General features: G+C 41.8%; 1 protein-coding gene and 1 pseudogene across 1 annotated transcript in view; both read right to left on the bottom strand.

Moving 5' to 3' along the window:
* TMEM178A (transmembrane protein 178A) overlaps positions 1 to 22,049 on the bottom strand; it is a 92,626-nt gene that overhangs the window by 35,422 nt on the left and 35,155 nt on the right. The window lies entirely within an intron of this gene.
* On the bottom strand, positions 6,673 to 7,035 carry LOC106735871 (small nuclear ribonucleoprotein E pseudogene; annotated as a pseudogene).

Here is a 22,049-nt window from a genome sequence, read left to right as displayed (position 1 = left end):
AGGAAAGTTTTTTAAAAAAAAAAAAAAAAAAAAAAAAAAAAAAAAAAAAAAAAAAAAAAAACAGAAGAAGAAGACGATTCCGACCAGCCCCCATCACCCTGTTGTTTAGCAACTGCCCTCCAGCTCCCTGGGTCCCTGCGCAATCAGACCCCTCTGCTTCGACCCTGTGCCCAGGCTCCCCTCAGCCATAGCAATAGCTCAGAGCTGCAGCACATCAGTATTCCTATCATTCCCCTCAACCCAAGGGGAAAAAAAATCCAGCTGCCTTGTACTTAAGCATCACCCTCAGCACCATAAGCCTGAGCCTGTGCATAATTGGCAAGGAATATGTTGATAAGGAATGGGACCGTTCCAAGTTTCTGAAGGATAAGTAGGTAATTAAAAGAAAAAGCTAATTTAAGAAAATACTGAAGACATTTTTCAAAACTCTCTGGTAACATCCTTTATGGATTATGCTCTTTTCCCAGAAGACTTCTGTTTTGCCTCTGTTTGGTTTTCAAAGCCTGGGGCTGAGACACCTAATGTTCTAGGGCATCCCACAGTCCTCACAACTCTTCTTGGGGTAATTTAAGATCCCTGAGCTGGAGCAGAAAATTCCTCTCTTGTTTCCTCCCAGGCCTTAGAAGTACCTGAGTTTTCCAAAAGCCTGTGTCCCTGCTGACTTCTTCCCTGGGGTTCAAGTCAGTGCTCTCTGAGGACCCTGACACCCTGGCCAGCAGCTGCTCCCACCTGCGTAGGGCAACGTAAAGGTCTCGAAGAGCACCATGTAGCACCTGGAGCCCAGGTGTGCAGAGGTGAAATCAGCTTGGCCGTGCTCCCTGCTCCACCCATGCCACTTCACTACCTGGTTAGGTTAAGAGGACCCACACTGAGCCAACCAGCTTCCCAAACACCTGAGACCCCCACAGGCTCTACCAACTGCACACCAAGACAAGCTGGAGATGGCTGAGGTCCCAAGGATGTGTGGGATTACCCTGTGGGACAGAAGGAAGAGCATGCGCAAGGGCTTTGCTGCAGAAGCACAGTTCACTCCTGGAACACAGAGGCCTGCAGGACAGGGGTTCTGAGAGCAGAGGAGAGGAGGGGTGCATCATGGAAGATGTTGCTAGAAAGGAAGGTGGGGGCTGACCATGGAGGATCTGAAAGCCAGTCTGAGACTTGGTTTCTATCATAAACCTCAATGGAAGTCACCACAGATTGTAAATCGGGAGAAAATATAACCAGAATTGACTTTTTAAAAACAAACTAGCAAATAAAACAAAAAACAAACAAAAATTCTTTCTAGCTCTGATATAGAGCATGGATTGGAGGGGGCCAGCAGTAACTGGAGATACATGGCAGATCTGCAAAAGGAAAAATGTTCCCAGTGAGCAAAGTTGGAGAAATCTTCCTGAGTCAGAGGGCGCCAGGGCCAGGGCAGTGTGATGATGGTGCTGAGGGAAGAATGGGGGTTCCTGACAGAGGAACAGCAAGAGCAAAGGTGCAGAGGTATGGGGTATTTATAGGAACCAGCAGGGGGTCCAGGACTGCTGGAACAGAAAGTGTGAAATGGGAGTGATGAGAAGCAAAGAAGAGGGAAGGTGGGCAGAGACCAGGCACAAAGAGCTCCCTCCGTCTCACTCCAAGGGCCCATCCAGGAAGTTATCAGGAGCCACAGGAGGATTTAAGCAGGGAAGTGATGATCCAGTTTACAGATGATTCTGTCATACATAAGAGATGTGAGGAGATATGGGAGTCTGAAAGATCAGTTGACTAGATGACCACGAATCCTCATGTTAAAATACTATGCAGATATTACAAATGATTAAAATTGGAAAGTTCTTACGGCTTTACACTGGAAACAAAGCAGCGTATTTCATATTATCTCAAACATGTGTTTGTGTACATACGTGCATAAAAGCTGGATGGAAACAAATCTTTTAACAAGGTCCTGTAAAACTAAGTTGTAGGGTTATAGATCATTTTTGTTTCCTGTGCAGTTGTCTGCATTGCCTACAATGAGTATGTGTTTATGAAAGTTCACAATCAGAACAAAAGAGATTTAAACTACACGAAGTCGGCATGAATGACTCTATCAAACTGATAGCAACAATTTACATTTTGATAGCACCTGATATTTAGTGACCCTAAATCTTAAGCCATGAGATAAATATCATTCTGTGTTCACATAGAGGAAAATGAAAAACAGGGAAGGAAAATGATTCATTTAACATGACACAAAGGGCTAGAGGCAGAAGCAGATAGATACTAGGTAGATGCAGGCACTCTTCAGCTGTTGCAATCCTTTCTGTTGAGAAATTATTTAAACCGAACAGATCATGCACAATCCAATAATTAAGATAGCCAAAATAATTAGAAACAGTCCAACAGACTGCATGATTATCAGCCCAGATCAATAAAAAAGAAGTCAATCAAAGCCTTGGATAAATAAGACAGGCTACATGCCACAGGGACTTTACTTCCAGAATCCTGTGCTCAATTATGAGAGCATTTTTCTAGAAGTGAGGAGGGGGCCAGCATTAGAAGGGAAGAAAGCAGACGCTGCTCCCATGCTGTGCACATCCTCATCCACACCGATTATGTGGAAAGGAAAGAGCAACCACAAGTAGTACACAACCATGGCATGCTTAACTTTCATGTCAAAATGGCTACATACCGTCCTATTTTTCCAATGGCTGATCACCCGTGGCTTTTTCCACTCTTCCCTATCACCCTCAGGAGCTACAAAAAAATTTTCCTAGATGAAGCTACACCTACAGATAGTAGACACTCCAGGCTCCATCCTGCCAGGATGAGATTCTGCCCACCTCCTAGACAGCGAAGCTGTGGTCCCAGGACACCACCAGGTCTGTGCGGCGCATGTTGCTTCTCTCCCATGAGTGCCCAGAAAACACAACCAAGCGACCCCCTATGTGACTGGCCTTATTTTTCTTTCTTTCTTTTAAAACTTCAGAAAAGCTTAGAGAACCCCAGTGGTATTTTTTTCATATGGCTTCCATAGCCTAAAATAACATTCTTGGCATTGCTAGATGGGTGAGGTGAGACTCTGGGGAGGGAAGATGGAGGAGGTAGGAGGCTTCCCAAAATTGCCAGGCTTGCAGATTAAGTAAGTGCAAATTAGTCAGTGTCCAGATTTATGCTGAAATGGACAATACTGTAGTTTGCAAGCTAATAAAGTGCCATTTACGTGTAAATACACAGAAAATGAATAACTAATTTAAACTTTCTTAATCTATTGCAAGGAGTCCCAGGGATCAATAGAATAACAATTAACTAGAAGTTCTGCATCCATGGATCCTAATTCAACCTGTTCCAGCACCAAATCCCCTGTACTTGCTTTATCGGAAGGAGGTGATAATGGGCCATCATGGTACAGAATGGCTAGCAAGCTAAGGCTGCAACAGGAGGATCGTGTGGGATGCCCTACAGAGGAGAACTGGCCATGCCTGTCAACCATCTGGACACTCCACAGACCCTGCAGCCCTACTCACCCCCTGCCCCCTTTATATTTCTGAGCCTTCTTCTGGTCCCTTGGGCTATGTCATTTTTGCCCTGCTCTCATCCTCATCTCTCCTAAGAAGGATAATCACACATTTTACATCATCCTGTAAGTAGGAAGTGCCATACACCTTGATGCTACACTTTCAAGGGTCACTTACTGCAACACAGAAAAACGTCCCCACGGCCTCAGGCAGTGACAATAAAGTCCCAAGATTTAACTCACAGGAGTACCTCCCAGAACCAGAGGTAGGCAGCACCTAGAGACTCCCTGGCCTAAGTTCAAGCCTAACATCAACTTGATTCACTCACCGCCCCCAGTTCCTAGTCCTTTAGAAGCAGCAAAGTGGACTCAAAAGGGAGAGCTAAAGGGAAAACCACTGGAGTGTCTGCAGACTGTCATTTCGTTTTAAGGCAAATAGTTCTACACACCTCTGAATTCCCTAAAGATACCTAGGTATTACATCATAGTTCATAATAACCGTGAGTCATTAAGCAAAAGTTAAATTTAGTACTCTGTCTCAGAAGGCGAAGATGTGCATAATGAATTGAACAAATATATCCATCTAGTTAGATAAAAACAAGTTTTGACACACAGAAAGGTAAGTTTCAGTTCTTTGGAAAACTCACCCTTTACTTCTCATGCTCCAAATAAGTTATAAAATATAATAATTTCAAAAATTCTTAGAAATCATAAAGTCTGATCCTTCATTTTAAAAATGAGAAAGTGAGATGCATAGGGAGGTTTAAATGACTTGTCAATGTCCCTGGCAGGAAGAGCCAGTCCCAGGCCCACAGCTCCCGGTTCTCAGCATCCCTGATTGTCCCCCACTGCCCCACATAGACTCAGTCTCCACTGAACACAGAGTAACTACCAGCGTTCCAACATTATTCTCCCCAATCACATATGCTCAGTCAGGGAGCATCTCTCTTTCTCTCCTTATAAAAACTGCTTTGAAGGGACCAGCAGATGGTGTAATGGTTACACTGCTGGACTCCCACATGGTTGACAGCGATTGAGTCCCAGACCCAGTGGCTGTAAACTTACGCCGGGTGTGTGTGCCTGTGTGACCAAAATCCCAAGAGGAGACTGGAGGAGGAGGGATTGCAGCATGGCCATCTCCCCTGGGCGGTGATTTCTCACTTTCTGTCTCTCTGTCTCTCTGCCGGGCATGCATGCTCTATAGCAAAAATCTCTCTAAAAGTAAAAACTGCTTTGAGTTATGTCAAGTTACTGCTATGTAAATTTAAGGTGCTTTCTCTTACATTTTGCAAGTAATATACTTCACATTATTCGACTACTACAGAGTAATTCCCTTCTGTGTAATCTCCCACGGATTTGTAAGACTTCCCTAGTGTTACTGTCAGTAAAAGGAAACAAATAGGCAAAAATCTCAACAGAATGAAAAAAATGCCTGAGAAACACATTCCCAAAACAAGAGACCAAAGTTAGTTAAGACCAACATGCGATGGCTCTCCTCTTCATCCTTCTAGGGAAGAGGCTCTCCCTCATCTTCCTCATCGTTCAGGGCAGTCCTGTTAACCTTTGAGTAGGTTTATGTATCTCTTCTTAGCTAATCTTCTAAATCCTCCAAGGGACCAAAATGTCTGTAACGGGACAAAGACGAAGCAGTGTGCTCTAAACCTTAAATGAATTTTATCTTCTGGAAGTCACTTTTGGTGCTGTCCTTAAGTACCAGCCTGACCCCGATAGAGATGATGCAGGGGATTGACTCATGCACCTAATGTCTGCTTAGTGTGGAAAGATTTAAGTAATAACAGGTCCCATTAAGTTTCAGAGGCTGAGCAGCAGACCTGCCACTGTAATCACTGCCATGCATGATTAAAGAGGTTACCTAGGTATGCCCTTTCATCTGCATAAAGGAGGAAATCTGGGGTCAAGGGAAGTCGTAACCTGTTCAAAGTTTGTGAATAGGACTTTCAGTGAACTAAACCATTACGCCAATTACAATGTGCATCAAGCTATCTAGAGATAGCATTTAAGGGAAAAAAGAAAAAACTAAAATGAATAATCAAAATTCATAATATGAATTAAAGTGATCAACTCTAACTTTCAGGTATTTAACACAGTGGATTATTAAATCCAGAAAGCACATCTTGAAAACTTTTGAACAAAATGAAGCATAATTGTAGACTTCTCTTTTGACTTCATACAGATTGTAAGTATTAAATACTCTCATGAAGCAAAGGAATAAACCTAGAATTTTTCCTTGTAGTAACAAAAAAAGTATGTGATTTTTTTTCCTTTCATAAAAATCTTTTCAAAATGTCTTCAAACACATTAAAAATGAGCAAGTAAGGCAAAATATAAATTATACCATGCAATTTTCTAAAGGGTAGATTGCTTTTTTTGCTCTCTATTATAAGTTTTAATTCCAGTTCCTAAAACCAGATATAATTTATTACTACCAATTCACTATGAAATTATCTAAGAAAAAAACATTGAACAGTTGAGTCCTTCCAACCCAATGGCAAACATTGTCCCTACAGAACGGAATTCCTGGAATACTATAGAAAGTCCTGATTTCTCCTTGAAACCCCTTAGACAATGAAAAAGAAGTTTTGCAGTAAGAAAGCATATCACATTCAAAAGCATAAGGGATAGTTTTGTGGGTGAATAATTTGAAAACAGAAGAAGGCCCTTAAACTTGGATTGTCCTAATGCATACCTACCCCTAGAGAAAACTGACCTTTTTCTATCCTGATGCTTTGCTGGTTAACTAAGCTGCTGTTTTCCAGGCATCTCGTAATTATAGCTGATTTAAGCTACAAGAGACCCATGCAGTTACACTAATTCGACCTGTATATTTACAAATGAGAAAATCAAGATGTGGGGAAGTGAGGTGACTAGCCCAAGATCACACAGCTAGTGAAGAGTTGAGTGAAAAAAATGCCACAAACCTGACTCTTGTCAATGCAATAAACTGTAGAATAAACTTGCTAGGAAAAATATCACTTCAGAATGCCACTGGATTCTTTTTGATTTTTTTCTTTTTTTTTGTTTTTTAATAAAAATAATCCCACAGCATTTATTGCCAACTAATAATAACACAAGGGTAATCAAAACAACATGAACAAATTTTTAGAACTATACTCTCCACGAAGGGAACAAACTACTGTCTTCTCCGCAAGTTCTCACTTCGTTTATAATTTCTAGTTAGAGACACTTTGTAGCAGAGTTATATTATCTCCTTTTAACATGATCCAACCCAGTTGTTTTCTTGACTTTGTTTTAGAATGAATCTCCTCTGCATCATCTAATACAAGGTTCATATACTCATCAAAACCAATGATTCAGTCTTCCATCTGCATATTTACTTGCTTATAGAGCCACACCTGAATCTGGGATCTATTCTGCAAGTATCTGAAGATGAGGTTGATGGGCTGCACCGTCACCTTCTGCACTTTCTGGTCCCGCCCTCGGTACACCATGGTGGAATCTCACCAGGATGCCACTGGTTTCTTGAAGAACCATGTCTGCTTCAAGAGCCCCAAAGACCACTTCTGCACTTCATGTGATTCTCCAGGCTCTTTTAAGCATCCAGGACCACCTTAGGCGTCTGACACAGCAGCAGTGCCGAGAGCAGCTACCAAGAGTCTTTCAGCAATTCATTCAGTTTTGGTTAAGGGAATTATGTAACTGGATTTGCAAGAATTTTATTGAAAAAAGAATATTGAATAAACCAAAAGTGGACAAGGACATGCAGAGAAGGAACCTGGCAGAACAGGAATGATCAATTGACTTCTTGTTATTTGCAACCACTTGACTAGTTCCTATGAGAGGACAGAGACAAAAGAACAATCTCTGGAAGGTAGGAACTACCTATGGAGATAGGCAGAAAAACAAGAAAGCCTAGATAATAATATAATCTTTCAGTTTAGGATTAAGAACATTTTATGAGGGGGACCAGCAGTTAGTGTAATGGTTATGTCGCTGGACTCCCACGTAGTCGACTGCGGTTCGTGTCCCGGACCCAGTGGCTTAAAACTCATGCCGGGCGCGTGTGCGTGCATGCCCAAGATCCCAAGAGGAGAATGGAGAAGAAGGGATTGCGGTGTGGCCATCCCCCCTGGGGGGTGACTTCTCGCTTTCTGTCTCTATGTCTCTCTCTGTCTGGCGAGTGCACGTGTGCCTTGTAGTAAAAAAAAAAAAAAACGACGTTTTATGGGGACTAGGCACATAGCACAGTGGTTAACTGCTGTGCATTGGGAGCCAGATCCCACATGGCCAACCACAAGTTGAATCCTAGCCCTGAAGGCTTGAAAAACACCAGGTGCATGTGCATGTGTGTGTGGCCATAATTCTGATAGAATGGAGGAAAAGGACTACAGTGTGACTATGTCCCGTTGCAGGAGTGGAGGTGCACTCTTGATCTGTCTTCTCTCTCTGTTTCTCCCTCTCTCTGGTGAGCACACATGCCCTCTGGCAATAAAAAATAAAAAAAGAATGTTGTTATGCACAAGAACCCCACAAAGAAGCATTCTTCGTTAATTTTGCACTCATTTTTTGAACACTTTGAAAATAAAAGCATACCATAAACGTTGGCTTTTTTACGTTTACAACTACTACTATTACTACTTTTCAAATGCCAAGTATTTTGTCTTCTTTGAATTAACTGTTAGTGCCTTAGTCATTGAAAACTGAGAATAAGTCTTTATTCTCCTTGTCCTTGAATTGAATGAAAAACACTGAAATAGGTAAAAAAGAGGATAGATCCAATTTGACTATAATTTGAATCAATCCAACACAGTTTTTCAACAGCCATTCTACAGAAAGATCACAAGGACCAGATACTGAGGCTGGGTCGCATTTGTCCCTGGCCTTAAGAAAATGGACAAGGAAATAAACTACAGCACAATGTGGAAAGTACTGCCATAGAGGAATGTTTACAGCACACTGCACTCCCAGTTAAAAAACTAGTTAATTCTATAGGAAATGAGGGAGGCGCTGAGCATAGTCAAAGAAAGCTAGAGAGGAAATAACAATGGCACTCACCTTTGGAGGAAGAGTAGACACAGCTCACCGACACAGAGAGGATGGGATTCCAGGCAGAGGAAACAGAATGTGTGATGACACAGAAATGGGAAAGGGCATGTGTAACGAGGGAAGAGTCAACAGTTCTGTGTCACCTGAGCCTCAATTCCATGAGAACTGTCTGTGTATGTAACCTTTCTGGTCGCTGGAGTGACATGGTCAAAGCTTTTGTTCCTGCTAAGATATTTAATCTTGTCATTGGGAACAGTGGAAAACCACCAGAGGTAGTTTTTGTTTTTGTTTTGTTTGACTGGGGGAGATGTGTTTGTTTACCATTTTAACCACTTCAAGGTGTACAAATTCAGTGATACTGCGCAATCATTCCCACTATCTATTTCCAGAACATTTTCATTAACTCTAGAGAGAAGCACATACTTCTTAAGCAGTCACTCCTCATTCCCCCTTCCCTGTTTTTTGTCTTTTTGGGTTTGCCCATTCTGGATATTTCACATTAATGAAATTAGACAATATATGGCCATTATGTGTGGTTTCTTTTACAGAATATGATGTTTTCAAGTTCTTTCCATGTCATAACATGTATCAATAGTTCATTTCTTTTTACGGCCGAATATTGTTCCATTGTATGGACATACCACATTTTCTTTTATCCACTCATTGGCTAATGGACCTCTGGGTTGTTTCTGCCTTTTGGTTATTTTAAGTAGCACTGCTATGAACACTCACATCTAAGTTTTTGATTGAGTACATGTTTTCAATTCTTTGGGGTATGTATCTATGAGTGGAATTGCTAGATTATTTGTCAATTCTAAATTTACCTTACTGAGAAATCCATCAGAGATTTTAAGTCAAAGTCAAGGCATGATAAAATTATATTTTAGAAAGCTAAGTGTACTTAGTATATATTTAAGGAAACAAGAGCCTATAAAGATGGTGGCCCAAACTTTCACCAAATAGTTGTTCATCTGCTCCTTCCTGCCTTCCTTCCTGGTCTTCCTAGCTCCATTCCTTTCTTTCCTGCCTGTTCTCTTGCTTTTTTTTTTCTTTTTGAACCTACAAGTTGGCATGCAATCTGGTGGTCCAAATATATGCCCACCCACATACCTTGTGGCTTTACACCATCCTCTGAGGCTTCTGTGCTAAAATCCTGCTAGCTCAGCCCATCTGCAACAGTTCTGATTGTTTTCTTGCTTTATAATTTCTGCTCTGAGGAGGGATAAGCTTTAATAAATAGGTCTCTCCATGTCAAATGAGAAGTCTAAGAGAAGCATGGAAATTCTAACAGGAAACTTGAGGTTCACTAAAGTAGATGTATTTGAACATTCCTACCGAGATGACTGAGGTTCATCCTCATATACCCTTCCTCTACCCCACTCCTTCAAACACAGAAACACTCTCTGCTGAACAACTGCTTCCTCAGCTGGCCCCCCAGGCTTGTCATTTCAAAAGCAAATGATTCTTCACAGAAATGTCAAGGATTATGAAAGCCCAATACAGATATGAGTAAAGTGACTTCTCTTCAAATTAGGATTGGTTAGTGTCTCAAATTTTCAACATGTACCTCTATCAATGCACCAGGGAACAAACAATACCAAAGAGTGATTTGCTTATTTTCTTTGTCAATGTTATTATAGTTAGAAATGCACTGAAAGTGTAATGATGGTCACTCAGTTACCAGTCAAAGAGTAGAAATAAATTATGATGGTGCTGCTGTTGATGAGATTTTCCTCCAGGAACTCAAGAAATTAAAACAAGCCATATCATGACTTGAACAGATTTTATAAATAGAACTGGTTTGGGGAGGAAGGGCAATATTCAGAATAGTGATCTCTGTGAAACCCTTCTCTGTAGTGCATTGAGCTTCCGCTCTGAGGAGAGGGTGGAGGATGGGGTGGGAGAGAAGATTGTGTATCTGGAAAGCACCGAAGGCTGACCTCTCTGATCTAAGGTGTATTAAATTTATAACATCTGCACTACATGATCTTAGAGAATGTTAATATCCCCTAAAATGCACAGATTTAACAGTCTTCATCCCATTTTAAAATGCAATTATAAATAAGCTTCCTTAGAAACAACTGTGTGGTCTCTGGATCATGAGAAATTAGAGAGACACAAACAACTTTAAATAGATATCTATACTTTCAAGGCACCTCCATGTGCCCATCAGGCAGGATATAGAGAGAGAAAGGGGAAATCTGGAGGAGCTAGAAGGATATCTTCGTTCTCTTCAGTCTTGTCCTACTCTGAAATGACCGTAGGTAAATGGACCTGCCATCTGAATGCCCTGTCTTGGCAGGCTCTATGGTTGTGTACATGGTAGCTGCTTTTCCTTGGCTAACAGAAGCCAGATTTTGCTCACGTGTCAGGCAGCCAAATGCTTCCTAAGGAGATGGGGGCCCTTCCCTAGCCTCAGCAAGTGAAGCTCAACTGGTCTAAGGGGATCATACTAATGTCATGTCACTTGCCAAAAATTGGTTTAGGAATGGTGATGTGAGATAATTCTGACCAATGAGACCTGCAGATGTCTGCTGGAAGACTTCAGGAAGATAACATTTATTGCAAAAAAAGGACCAAAAAAGGGGCCTGGTCTCCTGTTTCCTAGCCTTTGAACTACTGCTTGTGAGGAAGTAACTCACAGAATTGATGTGACCAAAAAGACAGACTCTAGGCAAAACTGCCTTTGTTAAGGCTGCTAAAGTTCAACATCATTAAATGTTTTCCATTAATTAGCCTGGGTGCAGGCTTCCTCTAGACTTATTAAGCTAGATATTTTCCTTGTCGGTTAGGCCATTTTTATTTGAGAATTCTGTTATTTGGCACTGAAAGATCTTAACTAATAAACCCACCTACATGAGTGGATAAATATTTATCAAGCACTTTGTTAACTGCATTTTTTAAAATTACCCCCACAACCCAAATTATAATGTTCTATACCTAATCAGAAATATTTCTGGTTTTCACCTTCTTAGAAATAAAAATGGTTCCAGAAAGCTATAAATATGTGAAAATATTTGACCAAGGGAAAAAATCTAGTATGCCAGTTGAACCTGCAAACAAAACCGGAAGAATGCTAAAATAATAACAGTATGATCGTTTAGAAATAAAAACATGCTGTAAAAAAACACCCATGCCACAAATTTCCAAAATGAAAATATGGAGCCCATTAGTAAGAAGTACTCAATTCCCCCCATGGCATAATGAAATTATTACTGCAGAATCATCTGTATGTGTGGTTAAGAGACAGGGAACTACTATGTTTAATGCCTCTCAGTGACTCTCAGTCATATTTATTTCAATAACTCTGTCATATTTAAGAACATATAAGACTTGCCCTTTCATGATTTCGCCTGTCATTTTTTTGTTGCTATTTTTTTTAGAGAGAGACTTTTACTATAAGGCACGTGAGCTCACCAAAGAGACAGAGACAGAAAACAAGAAATCACTCCCCAGTGAGGATGGCCACGCCATAATCCCTTCTCCATTCTTCTCTCAGGATTTTGGACATGCACGCACATGCACCCAGCATGTTTTAAACTGCCAGTTTCAGGACATGAGCTACAGTCGACTACATGGGAGTCCAGTGACATAAAGATTATGCCATCTGCTGGTCCCATGTCATTTTTTGTTTGTTTTTGGAGGGGTTTTTTGCTATAGGGTGAGTATGCTCGCCAGAAAGACACAGAGAGAGAGACAGAGAGACAGAAAGCAAGAAATCACCCTCCAGAGGGGATGGCCACATTGCAATCCCTTCTCCTCCATTCTCCTCTCGGGATCCTGGGCACGCACGCACACGCACCCGGCGTGAGTTTAAGCCACCGAGTCCGGGACGCAAACCGCGGTTGGCTACATGGGAGTTCGGCAACACAGCCATTACACTAACTGCTGGACCTGTTCAGAGGACAGACAGGTAATGAATTATTTATAGAGCTGCCAATTTTCCAAATCAATGGTGGTGCTTAGGGATGACTTCAAGGGACTGAAGCACCTATGCCCACAATACCCATCAGCTCCCCATACAAATCATCCCCCCCCCACACACACACAAATTTACACTCTAAATAAAGCCCTGACCTTCACCTCTTCTATTCTAAATCAAAGGGCCTTCTGCCTCTAAATGGCATAATGTTCTCCGTCTTGTAAATTAAAAACCAATTCAAGATTATGCTAATAACATTCCCCCTCACTCACAGCCATTCTGATAATATGCTTTCAGGGAGAAAAGGAGGGAGGTTTGGGCTGGTTTGCCAAGGACTGCCTGTAATTGACAGGAGGTAGCAGTGCAAATGCAGATCACCTATCACTGACATCATAGTATAAAAATCAGGTGAGGATCACTGCTTGAAGTTCCTTTCAACTCTATAAATCTTTGATTCTACATGTGCTTACCCATTTTCCTCCTACCAATTTGAGTTTCTTTCAGCAAGAAGAGATAACCCTTGAGAAAAAAGGAAAGAAATACAACATGACTTTGATGCTTCAGCAGACATCTTCTGGCTGGATTTTATCTTTCACTGCTGAATAGTAAACAGTTTCCCTGTGTCTTTCGCGTGTGTTTGTTCCAAACACCTGAAGAAAAAGACAGTATTTTTCAGAACTGTTCACATTAGCAATCAACGATTGCTTTTCCTGCCACTCTTTAGTTCAGCATTTCTCTTTATCTATCTAATACTTGTGAGTCTTAGCTTCCTTTAACAAATACTTCCACTGTCTAGACATCAAAGTTTTCCTGCAGTGCATGAAATAATAAGAATTAAATCATCTCGGAACCAGAAGATGGCCTAATGGTTATATCCCTGGACCCCCACCACACGTGGCTGATCCCACTTTAGTCCCAGACCTGAGTGCTTAAAACTCACACCAGGCACGTGTGCACATGTGCCCAAAATGCCAAGAAGAGAATGGAGGAGAAGGGATTGCGGCATGGCCATCTCCCATGGGGAGGGATTTCTCACTTTCTCTTTTTTCTCTTTCTCTGTCTCTCTCTGTTTCTCTGGCAAGCACATGAACCATATATATAGCAAAATCCCTCAAAAAAAAAAATGGGCTGGCAGGGGGCCTTGTGGTTAGGGTCGCTGGACTCCCACATGGCCAACCATGGTTCAAGTTCTGGACCCAGCCACTTGCTTTCTCACTTTCTTTCTCTCTCTCTCTCTCTCTCTCTCTCTCTCTCTCTCCCCCTCTCTGGTCGAATTAAACTAAATGAATAAATAAAGTTAAATAACTCTTAAAAAAAAGAAGAAGAAGAATGAAATCACCTGAAATAAATGTTTCTTGAGTATCAGTGGCACAAAACAAATACAATGTGCTGAGCTGCAATTGGCATTGACTCAATTATTCCAACTGGCCATTGTAATGCTTGTTCCTCTCCCCGTTCCCCTTTTACCCATATATAATTTGTTTTCCACAAATACCAAACTGTTGCTCTGATGATTTTTTTGATAATTGTTCAAACATATGACAAGTGATCAATTTCATTTTTCCAGTATAACTTCACTGAGTAATAACAGGATGCCTGGACTTCAAGTTCCATGACAATTGTAAACATTCCTGTAAACAGTTTTCAAAACTGTGAGAGCTAACATCATTCAAACTCAAATTAACCAACAACCAACGAGCCAGCATCCACCAACTCAGATGCCCTTCCTGCCTCTGTTGGTGTGGTTAGGGAAAGCACAATCCCATGGGGTCCAGGACTCCAAAGCAGCCTCCTCTTTGCAAAAACATTTCTTTTCTAACACTCAGTAACATGTGTTGACTGATTGCTGTGAAGCAAATGTTCACATACCTCATGCCAAATAAAAATCCCTTGAAATGTAGACAAAAGACATCCACACCAAATATAGCCTCCCACCCCCCATTCTTCCTACCTTGTTTGTTCTGCTGTTACAAACCCAAGTTTGAGAGTCAGTGCTTATTTCTAAGGCAGATGGAAGCATCAGTGTTGATTTGCAGTTGAGTGCCTTGTCATAAAGAGACAGTTAAGCCTTCTACAATTACCTATACACTTAGAATGTCCCACTCCTATTTCTAGCCTCTCTTACCCATCTACTTGTAAAGTGTCAAATAAGTTGTAGAAACCAAAAAGGAACACTGGTACATCCTTTATGTTCTTAGGGAAGAAACGAGTTGTTGATTTTTAATCTATGAACAAAATATTAAAAAGTCTGAACACTAGGGGACATCTAGCAAGTTATAAAAAATAATTTGGTGTGTCCTCAGTAATTCAAGATAACGGAAACTAAAATAAGGTTTGCAATGCCCCCACACACACACACGTTTTCGCTCGCTAATGCATTCCCTGATGGGTGTCCCTCTGACATTATTGTTTGGTCTGCAATCAGCTCATCTGGCTGAGTTACAAGAAAGATGGAGTGTAGCGTGCAGTTTCCCGTTACTCTGCAGCAAACAAAGGCTGGTAGCTTCACACAGCCGAGGCCGACTCACTCATACTCCAAGAAGTTGACTTACATCCTTTTAGTTAAAATGTGCAATAAAGCAGATTAATCACTGCAATCACCTTTGACCACAGGGAAATACTATAAGAGAACAAAAATAAATAAACTGTCATAAATTTAATCAAGTTTGGAACAGAAAGTCCATTTTATATTTACAAATACCTTTATTTTGCTTTTTTTAAAAAAATCTTTACTACCAGTAATGCAGAGCTTTAGACAGTATCAGTGACGTGGTTTTTAAAAAAATGATCTGTTGACGATTACGTGTATGATAATGTCTTTTACTGGACTAATATACAGTGTATTCATGCTGGGAAAATTCATGTTGCAAGCTTTAATGATATACAGTGATTGGATGTATTCAAAAAATGATAACTGTAGAAAAACAATTAAAACCTAAAGCAAATCCACATGATTAAAATAATCTTGGGACCAGCAAATGGCATAATGGTTATGTTGCTGGACTCCTACGTAGTCGACCGCAGTTTGAGTCAGGGATCCCGTGGCTCAAAACTCATGCCAGGTGCATGCGCACACATGCCCAAAATCTCAAGAGAAGAATGGAGGAGAAGAGACTGCAGAGTGGCCATCTCCCCCAGGGGATGATTTCTTGCTTTTTGTCTCTCTCTGTCTCTCCAGTGAGCACACAAACACTACAGCAAAAATCTCCCTTAAAAAAAATAATCTTATCTGAATTATTCTTTAAGTACTCAGGTGATGTTTTACTCCAAAGGAGACACATTTGCCATCTGTATTATTTACCAGTCCTCTCGTTTGGTTATTTTCAATTTTTTCCTTCTACCCCACCACTTCTTATGGAGAGAGAATGGGAAGTGAATGACTAGATCAAATCTGATTCTTTTTATTCTTTAAGCCAACAAATAATCGATAAGAAAATGATCACCAGAAGTTCATACAATTGAAATCAAAGAAAGTCAGTGAGATTTCCCAGAAAAATAAGGTGGACGCAAGAAAGATAAACTCAAGGAATGAGGAGACAGTCAATATGTGGTCATGGTTTGCTTGGTAAAGGTCACAGATTAATAATCTACGACTAGGGACTGGCGGGTGCCATGGTGGTTAAGGGCACTGGACTCCCACATGGCCAACTGCGATCCGAGTCCCGGACCTGGTGGCTTGCTTTCTACTTTCCCTTTCCCTCTCAGTCTCTCACTCTGTCCCTCTCTGGTCAAAATAAGAGAAAGAAAGAAAAACAAAGAAAGAAAGGAAGGAAGGAAGGAACAAAGGAACGAATGAAGGACGAAAGAGAGAGAATCTTTAAAAAAGATAATAATCTGTGATTATAATCTGGTAACCTGTGATTATATAATGTGTGATTGTAATATGATAATCTGGAGTACCCGGCACTGCAGGTATACACAGAGATGAAACCTGGTTACCTATTGGGAAAACCGTGTGTCCTGCCTAAATGCACTGTCCCCACTCCTCAGGATCTGGCACTTAGCACTAATGCCATGATTCTCAGTTACTCCCTCAATGGAATGGAAAGTCCAGATGCTCCCCCAACAAAAGCACATCTTTTATGCAATCAAGAACACTTGCAATTATGAACAGTCTGCCTGATAGAGTTTGAGGACTCTTTTTGAGCCTTGAAAAAGAAAAATCAGTAGCTAAAGAAAAATTTACAGTGACTCGGGTATAATTGGATGTGAACTTTCTATGACATGGCAAAAATTCTTCTTTTTTCTCCCTCTGGGCCATTGCTAAATGTTATCCATGAGACACGGTGAACAAAAATGTCATCGATCTCGCAATTTTGGTCACAAACCACTTAAAGCACCATTCACTTTTGGGTCTATAAATTACTTATCAAAGGCAATTCCTGCATGCAGATGGTCAGAATAGGAGCAAGTGCTTTCTCTTGATGGCAGAGTGGCAAGAATTTAATTCCTGTTCAAGATAACCTTCATGAGGGGTAGCAATAGATTGTGTTGAAATACAGCGTATCGCACTTAGATATGTTCAGCCTTAACACACTGTGGGACAAGACAAAACTACAAATCTAGTCATTAAGAATTGTGTAGTATAAGCTAGCAGTTGTTTCATCGAAAAGGACTCATTTAATTCTGCGCCTAATGTCAGAATTGATACAGAAATAAAATGCATCTTCTTCTCTCCCTGGTGTTCGAGAAATGTGTGTGATATAACAGTGCACTGGGATGCCCTCCATAAATTTCAGCCATGAATAGGAAAAAATGACTCCTTCCTCTGCCCAGAGAGAGACTTGACTTGGTTAATGAACAGTAAGAGAATCAGTCTTTAAAGTGGGGTGTGTCCATCCCAGGGATGCACAAGCAATTTTTTGGAACATGAGATGAATAGAGTTGATCTATTCATATCCATTTATTACCACATCCCTTCGAAATTTGCTTTTGTCTATGTTTTATGATGTATATGTTAGTATAGTCCTTGCACAAAAATTTCCACATGGTTAAGTATAAATTATATAGAGTGAGGTGCATGAAAAATTCAGAGACCAATTGCCTCAAGAAGTGAAGAGATAAAAACAAAGGAAGTCCTAATCTCACCCCTTAACCACCCCTCCCAAAACTGAGGAACCCCTTTGGCTATCACAATCTCCTAGCCTCAGAGAAGGTCAGAAAAAAATCTATAACCTTTTGGGTCAAGGGGGAGAAACAGTGCTAGCCTCTCAGCTTCCTTAGATAAATCTGCTCTTGAGAGAGAATTATTCTAATCCAAATGATGCTTTGGTCTACAAATGAGCTGAAGAAAATCATCAATCTATTTCTGTGTCAGGTAGAACTTGGTGGGTCCTGTACAGACTATTAATTTCATGGAGAATAAGCAACAGGGGAAGCAGATAAATCATTAGCAGAATGAAAAGCAGACCCAGTGAATTCCTATCAAATCTCTTACTTTCCTTTTCTTAGAGAAAGCAAAATGACAAAGTATTTATGTCCTACTGTCTTTGATATCTCTGTTTATCTCATTAGAGGAAAAATACTTCTGAAACCACAAGGACATGTTTTATTTCCAGTTTCAAGAATCCAATCCCAAATGATTTATACAAGTTAACATTATGCATACAGAATCATTCAGAAATTCTATCATTTTAATTTTATAAAAATAAAACACTATGACATTAATTTTCCTCTGGTTTATTATGGGCAATAGATGATAGCAGAATTTGAATTATATGCACAAAGTACATATCTTTGAAAAGTAATGTTAATTGTTTTTAATGAAAAATGTTAATTAAAAAATTAAAGTTAAGGCTAGTGGAACAGTTGGAAGCTCCAATATAATTTTAATAACTCTGACGCCTATGCAAAATTTATTTCTCCAAAGTTCTGCATAATGTATTCGCAAGTCTCATCAATGTTTATTTATTAAAGTCAGTGTTTTCAGTAACTGAAAGAAGCATTATATAATATTTCCAACTGAGTCTCCTTCCATCTGTCCTATCTCACTGTTCCTGCAGCAGTTGAAACATATGTATTGTACTTGGAGCAGAATGGCCAGGAGTCCCCCAAAGGGAGCAACACCCCTTCACTTGGCACAATATTTTCTTTTATTTCCTCACCAGTGCTATCAGCCTTCCCGAAGTATTCTCCTGCCCTCGTCAGGTAGTGTTCCCATAACCTTCCAGGGGTAGTTACTGCATGATCCAGTAGAAAATACAAACGCTCTACTCTAGTCACCCACCTTGGAAATTAGAGGTAATGTGAATTTCTAGCTTTATATGGCTCATTTAAGAGGTTCATAACCAGGCCAGCTGCAGTGACACAGTGGTAAAACAACACTCTGTGATGCTGAAGCCACATCAGAAGGTCTGGTGTTCATGTCCCAGCATCTCCCTATACACACTGAGCATGTGTGCCTGGCATCCTGGTTACCTGAGGCTGGGATCACAACATGAAGACCTTTTATGGAGGTTGGGAGGTGAGGAGTGTGTCTCTCTCTTTTTCATGGAATAAATCATTTTTTAAAAAAGAAAGAAATTCAAGGGCCAGTAGGTGGTATGGTAGTTATGGTCCTGGATTCCCACATGGTCAACAGTGGGACTCTACCCGCAGTTCAAGTCCCAGACCTGGCAGCTTGAAAATCATGCCAGGCGTGTGTGCATGTGTGCTGAAAGCCCCAGAAGGAGAATGGAGGAGAAGGGATTGTGATGTGGCCATCCCCCAGGGGAGTGATTTCTCACTTTCCCTCTCACTATCTCTCTCTGCCTCTCTCCAGGGAGCATATGCATCCTATAGCAAAAACCTTAAAAAAAAAAAAAAAAATTCACACCACAGCTACCCTGAAAGTTATGTAACTTGCCCAAGGTAGGTTGGGAGCAATGTTGACAGTACTCGACGCATCTCTGAATATCTCCCAAATAATAAACAATTATCCCATAATATGCTATGGTTGTCCTTTTTTTAAGAGATTTTTGCTATAGAGCATTTGCACTCACCAGAGACACACAGAGAGAGACAGAAAGCGAGAAATCACCCTCTAGGGGGTATGGCTATGCCACAATCCCTTCTCCTCCCTTCTCCTCTTGGGATTTTGGGCATGTACACATGCGCCTGGCGTGAATTTTAAGCCACTCACTCCAGGACTTGAACAATGGTGGACTACTTGGGAGTCCAGCAATGTAACCATTACCCATCTGTTGGTCCCTAGAATCTGTTCTTTTCTCCAAACTCCTCATTTTGTAATAGCGGCACTCATTAACTTCCCAGGAAACTGAAATGAAATTGTGATTACAGAACTAGAAAATAGTCTAGACTGTAGTCAGCCTTCCTAATGCTACAGACAAGGAAACCAAGGTGGACGAGCCCTGAACACTTGCTGAAGAACACACTGCAAACTCAGCAATCGAGCCAGCAAGGGAGCCCAGGTCTTCCACAACCTTGAACCCTATACAAATGAGGAGCTAAACACTATCAATATTAGACACCTGAGATTGTTTCATCTAACATATGCATTCATGACTAGAAAAATCTAGTTCTTTTCACTAGTATGTGAGTTCTGTCTTGTGGAAGCACTGGGCTAGACAATCATTTGTCAGAAAAACTGTAGAAGGGAGTCTGAACAATCGGTGGAGGGTTGGATTCAGTGACCTCTCAAGTCCTCCCACCTTCATGAGTATTTGACTGTGAGCTGCCCAGAGCTTGGCACCTCATTTGACCAGATCAATTCCAGAGACCTTGTGTGGTGTCCTTCGGGGTTCCCCTCCTACAAGGGGTTGGACTCAATTGCAAGTATTACTCTATATCCAATTCACAGGCAATCAAATACTCTAGGCATAGAAAGAGTGTAAAGACATGCAGTTCTGTCATTTCCAAAGACAGACTATACCGCTTCACTTTCAAAATTGCCTTGCCTAAATGAGCATTCCATAACGGAGCCTCCAAATTCCGCTTTGACAGTTTGTTCGTGTACTCTGCTACTATCAGAATTAATTATGCAGCATCTTCATGAGGAGAAATCAGATCTGGATGCCAGTGAGGAGAGGAAGGGTTGCACATCCCAAAGGAAGATGACGGCATCCGACCCCCAGAAGTGCTGGAGTCCTTCCATGCACAGACAGATTTTGAAGGCAGTCCCCAGCTGAGCTAGCCATGGGAAGGAGGAAATTGACCTGTTTCATTTGGGAAATGGAGACGATGCCAACCAACACGACGAGGAAGGCCAACACATTATTAACCCTTCCTTTCTATGCAATTCCATCTCAAGCTATAATGCAACCCAAATCTGTCTGCTTCCTGAATGACTACAAAGTATTACAATGCACTGGTTTTGGACTTCCTTTTTTTCTGAAAAATTGAGTTCCAGGAAAGGAACATTTACTGTTTTTATCTCAGAGAGAAAAAAATCTACATTAAGGGAAGATTCTGAGCATGAAAGGAAGCTTCAGGAGAAGGACCATCACAATGAATATTTTTACATGAATGGAATTACCAAAAATTCAAACTATCTGTTTACATGCATGGCAGTTGGGTGTTACATAGATTTCAGAAGAGCAAGTTAATGTTCTACCACTTAGTGCTAAATAATAAGAAAAAACAACAGAAACAACCCGACAAGGTATGGCAAACCTAGGAGTAGCCCGCAGACTTCATGGGCAAATCTGGAAAGCTCTACTTTCAAAGGCTTGGGCATCTGCTCTCCCCAGCTCCTCCTGGAGTGCCTAGAAGCTGAGCAGGAGGCAGGTAGGGGTCATTAGGAAGGTTGACAAAGTAAATGTCCTATCTGCCTGCAGCTGCGTCTGCCAGTGAATTCCTAGGGTGTGAAATCGAATGCACACACACTCTGCACTCCTGGCGTTGTGGGTGAGGGTCCTTGGCTTCTTTAGCTCCCCAATACCCACCAGGCTGGGATGACCACGTCGGTTCTGGCACCAACAGCAGCACAATGCAAAAGAAAGCCCTTTCCCCCTCTTCTGAGGTCTGCACCACTTTTCTTCCAGAGCATTTGTAAAAAGCAAAGCACAACTGGAAGGTAGAAGCCGGACTGGGAGAGGCTGAGTTTTTTGGCTGTTACCCTACGGGGAGCCCCGGCTCCCGTACACACACGCATTCGGAGTCAGGCAGGTGTACAAAGGCAGAGAAGGGCGAGAGGAGAGGGGAAGGAGACGGGAGAGGGAGGGAAAGGCAGGAAAGAAAGCGGGGAGGCGGGGTACGGCAGACTTGAGGGGCAGGAAGAGCAGGAGGAAGAAGAAAGACGAGACTCAGAAAGAGAGAAGGAAACAGGAGAGAAGAAAGGCAGTGGGATAGAGCTAGGAGGCGGCGGGGACGGATGAAAGCAAGCGCGGGGCAGCGGAGCGCGGGGTCGGCGGGGAGGCGGCCTGGGGCCCCCAGCGCCCCTGGGAAGCCGCGGGCCCGGCTCACCTTTCAGGATGAGGGTGTCGATGTCCCGGTCAATGCCCAGGAAGTAGCACTTCCTCCAGAGGCCCGAGTAGGTGGCAAAGAGCGGCCGGCCGCACTCGGCGTCCAGCCCGCCGAGCCCCAGCAGCGAGCGCCAGGACTCGGGGTCCGCGCGCCCCGGGCCGCCCGGGAGCAGCCGGCGCCCCAGCGGGGGCGAGTCCCGCAGCGGCAGGGGGGACAGAG

The sequence above is a fragment of the Tupaia chinensis genome, unplaced genomic scaffold (genome assembly GCF_000334495.1).
Source record: "Tupaia chinensis unplaced genomic scaffold, TupChi_1.0 Scaffold000050_1, whole genome shotgun sequence".
In the NCBI taxonomy this organism is placed as follows: Eukaryota; Metazoa; Chordata; class Mammalia; order Scandentia; family Tupaiidae; genus Tupaia; species Tupaia belangeri.
Note: the sequence above shows the minus strand (reverse complement) of the source record. Positions and strands in the feature narration are given on the sequence as shown.